Raw genomic sequence first — 5,413 nt, 5'->3', positions numbered from 1 at the left:
CCAATTGGTCCGCTACTGTGAACACTCCACACACTGCTCGCACAAATTTGACCACTTCCGCTCCAATGAGAGGCTGCCGGTGAACGACTTTCTCGGGAGCCAATCACAGGACCTCCGTGTTTCGTCTGACGAACAGGTTTTGGGCACTGTTTGCAGCTGACGAAGGTCCTAAGCCATGCAAAGTCGCTCGTCCTGTTCGAGAGGGAGCTGCTGCAAGGGCTGGGCATTCACAGAGGGAGTGGCAGTTGGGAGCTCCAAAGTTAGGTGCTAATGGGGCCCCTTAGGAATATGGCTACCAGGGAAGGAAAGGAATCCAGTGTGCATTGTGTGTGCATACTGGTATAAATCATTCTAGATGTGTAAAGGGTGCTCCTGCATACCATGAAGAGCACTGAGTGCTGCTGGGGGCAGATGATGGCCCACGTCGGTACTAACGATGTATGTCGCTGGAAGAAATTCCCTCTGGTTTAGCGCGGCTAACTGAAGTAGGAGAAGCTGCGAGTCTTGCTTGAAAGATGAAGCCTCAGCTTGCCGTCTGTAACATCGTCGACAGGACAGACTGTGATCCTTTGGAAAAGGATTCGTTATTTCCTGTCAGCAAGGTCACGGCTCGTGGCAACTGACGGAAAGTCATCGAGTAAAACAGAAGCAGTATCTTGCATTCCTCTTGGAAGTGATATAGGCCCTCTGCTGTACCTGATCTACACATTCTATTTAGGAGGCAATCTGAGTAACACTTGTAGATTATTTGCAGATGATGCTGTCGTTTACCGTGCTATAAAGTCATCAGATGATCAAAACAATTTGCAAAACAATTTAGACAAGATACATGTATGGTCTGAAACGTGCCAATTGACTCTAAATAATGAAAAGTGTGAAGCCATCCACATGATTATCAAAACGAATTCGTTAAATTTCGGGTTACACGATAAATAACGGAAATCTAAAGATTGTAAATTCAACACTAATACAAAGCTTTTAAATTCGACTAAATACGTTGGAATTACAATTAAGAATAATTTAAGTAGGAACGAACACAAAGATCATGTTATGTGCAAAGCAAACCAAAGACTACGATTTATTGGCAGAACAATGAGAAAATGCAACAGATCTACTAAAGAGACTGCCCACACGATGCGGTATTGCTGTGTGGTGTGGATCCGCATGAGATAGGATCGATGGAACACATCGAAAAAGTTCAAAGAAGGGCAGATCTTTATGTATTAACACGAAATACGGTAGACAGCACCATGGATCTGATTCTTGAACTATTGTGGTAATCATTATAATAAAGGCGTCTTTCGTTGCGACAGGGTCTTATCATTAAATTTCAATCACCAACTTTCTTCTCAGAGTGTGAAGGTACACAAGAAGGAATCATCATCATGAGCAAATAAGAGAAATTAGAGCTCTCACGGAAAGCTTTAAATATTTGTTCTCCTCACGCATAATTCAAGATTGGAACGGCATAAGAAATAGCTGGAATGTTATTCTATAAACAATCTTCTAGGCGCTTAATTGTAAATTGCAGAGTGATCGTATAGTTGTAGATTTAGAACTGCAGCAAATGGGCAAGAATTTAAAGACGATTATGTAGGTGTTGGATAGTACGCCTAAGGATGTATGACACATCAAAGGAAAGAATGAATCTCCGATAACAAGAGTAATGAAGTTAACATTAGGAAAGAAAACAAAACTTAAATCTTTCTAAGACAAGAGCGCAGAAGTTCGAAGGGCATATTGAATACACTGTGAGTGCGCTTTTTGTGGAGTGATCGTGGAAGATGGTGACTGAAAAGGACTCTGGCGAAAACTAAGACGAGATAAGAGGACAACAGCTGCAAAAGTCACTGCAGAACTGAATGTCACAATCGAAAACACTATCAGCGCCAAAGCAACAAGAAGGAAGTTCCTTATGCAGGAAATTCCAGGGAGAGCTGGAATTACAAAATCATTCTTCAGTTATGCTAATTGCTGCAAAATGAAGATACGGTATCGAGCCGTAAGACCTTCACTATGAAGCAATGGAAGAAAGCCATTTCCACGGAAGATTTCCTACGTTTTAACTATATTCGATTCAATTGCTCCCTGACACACACACACACACACACACACACACACACACACACACACACACACACACACCTCGAGCAGTCATCCCAAATTTCATACATTACCACTAAACTCTGTAATCACCATGATTTCTGACAGAGGCATGAACACGTTGTCATATGTCTACGCCATTAAAATTATCCGGACACCTGGCTAAAAATGACTTGGTTCGTGGCGTCCTCTATCGGTAATTCTGGAATTCAGTGTGTTGATGGACCACCCTTAGCCTTGATGACAGCTTCCACTCTCGCTGGCATACATTCAGTCAGCCGCTGGAAGGTTTCTTGGGGAATGGCAGTCTATTCTTCACGAAGTGCTGCACTGAGGAGAGGTACTGATGTCGGTCTGTGAGGCCTGGCACGAAGTCGGTGTTCCAAAACATCCCAAAGGAGTACTATAGGATTCAGGTCAGGACTCTGTGCAGGTCAGTCCATTACAGGGATGTTATTGTTGTGTAAAAACACCACCACAGGCCGTGCATTACGAACAGGCGCTCGATCGCGTTGAAAGATGCAGTCGCTATTCCCGAATTACTCTTCAACAGTGGGATGCAAGAAGATGCTTAAAACATCAATGTAGGCCTGTGCTGTGATAGTGCCACGTAAACCAACAAAGGGTGCAAGCTCCCTCGATGAAAAGAACGACCACACCATAACACCACCGCCTCCGAATATTACTGTTGGCACTACACACGCTGGTATATGACGTTCAAATGACATTTGCCATACTCAAACCCTGCCATCTTACAGCCACATTATGTACCGTGATTCGTCTCTCCACACAACGTTTTTCCACTGTTCAGTCGTCCAATGTTTACGCTCCTTACACCAAGCGAGGTGTGGTCTGGCATGTACCGGCGTGATGCGTGGCTTATGAGCAGCAGCTCGACCTTGAAATCCAAGTGTTCTCACCTCCCGCCTAACTGTCATAGCACTTTCAGTGGTTCCTGATGCAGTTTGGAATTCCTGTGTGATGGTTTGGATAGATGTCTGCCAATTACACATTACGACCCCAAGGTCGTCTTGTACACTTTTGTACGTGTCCCTTCAGGTTTCCACTTCACTATCACATCGGAAACAATTGACCTAGGGATGTCTTACGAATGTGGAAATCTCGCTTACAGACGTATGACACAAGGAACACCCAAATCACCTAACTAGGTTCGAAGTCCGTAAGTTCTGCGGAGCGCCCATTCTGCTCTCTCACGATGTCTAATGTCTGCTGAGATCGCTGATACGGAGTACTTGGCAATAGGTGACAGCACAATGTCGTAATATGAAACAAACATGTTTTTGGGGGTGCCAGATACTTTTGATCACATAGTGTAAATGTTATGTTAATAATAATAATTGATGATTATTATCACCATAGACCATGGTACGACATGTGTAAAACAGGTGTACCTCAGAGCGAGGACCCTCTTTCAAGTAGTTACCCCGAAAAAAACTGGAACAAAACGGAAAAACGCACAGGTCGAACAAGATATAATGAAAAAACAAACAGCTAAAGAACTCGCCACTATATCTGGACTACTGATAGCGGCATTAGAACAAACAGAAACAGACGCGAACCGAATCCAAGACGCAAATAACCTACGTTTCTAGCATTTGTAGACTTGGAGAAAGCTTTTGATAATGTTGACTGGAATACTCTCTTTCAAATTCTGAAGGTGGCAGGGGTAAAATACAGGGAGCGAAAGGCTATTTACAATTTGTACAGAAACCAGATGGCAGTTATAAGAGTCGAGGGGCATGAAAGGGAAGCAGTGGTTGGGAAAGGAGTGAGACAGGATTGTAGCCTCTCCCCGATGTTATTCAATCTGTATATTGAGCAAGCAGTAAAGGAAACAAAAGAAAAATTCGGAGTAGGTATTAAAATTCATGGAGAAGAAGTAAAAACTTTGAGGTTTGCCGATGACATTGTAATTCTGTCAGAGACAGCAAAGCACTTGGAAGAGCAGTTGAACGGAATGGACAGTGTCTTGAAAGGAGGATATAAGATGAACATCAATAAAAGCAAAACGAGGATAATGGAATGTAGTCAAATTAAGTCAGGTGATGCTGAGGGAATTAGATTAGGAAATGAGTGACTTAAAGTAGTAAAGGAGTTTTGCTATTTAGGGAGTAAAATAACCGATGATGGTCGAAGTAGAGAGGATATAAAATGTAGACTGGCAATGGCAAGGAAAGCGTTTCTCAAGAAGAGAAATTTGATAACATCGAATATAGATTTAGGTGTCAGGAAGTCGTTTCTGAAAGTATTTGTATGGAGTGTAGCCATGTATGGAAGTGAGACATGGACGATAACTAGTTTGGACAAGAAGAGAATAGAAGCTTTCGAAATGTGGTGCTACAGAAGAACGCTGTAGATAAGGTGGGTAGATCACGTAACTAATGAGGAGGTATTGAATAGGATTGGGGAGAAGAGAAGTTTTTGGCACAACTTGACTAGAAGAAGGGATCGGTTGGTAGGACATGTTCTGAGGCATCGAGGGATCACAATTTTAGCATTGGAGGGCAGCGTGGAGGGTAAAAATCGTAGAGGGAGACCAAGAGATCAATACACTAAGCAGATTCAGAAGGATGTAGGTTGCAGTAGGTACTGGGAGATGAAGAAGCTTGCACAGGATAGAGTAGCATGGAGAGCTGCATCAAACCAGTCTCAGGACTGAAGACCACAACAACAACAACAAGAGAAGATGAAAGGAAACCAAAAAGAAAAATAACCAATAACAACAGTTCCACCACTAAATATTGCGTATACTGGTCACTACTAACTATTAACACAGAAATTAATAAACACATATAGGGTGGAATAAAAGCAATTTTTAAAGGGGATCATGTAAAATATCGTCCTGTATCAGTGGCAGATCAAAGAACTGCCCTTCATCTTTTCAGACAATTAAAATTCCGTTTCATACCTACGAGACTCAAGCTGACAGATGATTAAAGGTTCTGTTCAGATGTCTAGTAGCTGAAGTCTCCGAGAAAAATATCGAACAAGACTTCAAGACACTCTGATTTAAAATTGCTTTAGTGCATCAGTTTAAATCAAGAGACGTAAGCACGAAGAAGTTAATACCACAGCCATTATACAGTGTATCTCTTCCACCAGGACCAGAAACGGAACCATCTACGATGTAACCCGCACTGCGGAATCCAGAATAACAGTAACATCATACTAGAACAAAAAGGTGCTCCCCAATGCAAACGATGCCAACAATATTTACATACCACCAATTATTGTTCCTTACCACTACGCTGCGTTAAATATGGAGGACACCATACTTCAGATAAATGTC

The sequence above is a fragment of the Schistocerca cancellata genome, chromosome 3 (genome assembly GCF_023864275.1).
Source record: "Schistocerca cancellata isolate TAMUIC-IGC-003103 chromosome 3, iqSchCanc2.1, whole genome shotgun sequence".
NCBI classification, from domain to species: Eukaryota; Metazoa; Arthropoda; class Insecta; order Orthoptera; family Acrididae; genus Schistocerca; species Schistocerca cancellata.
Note: the sequence above shows the minus strand (reverse complement) of the source record.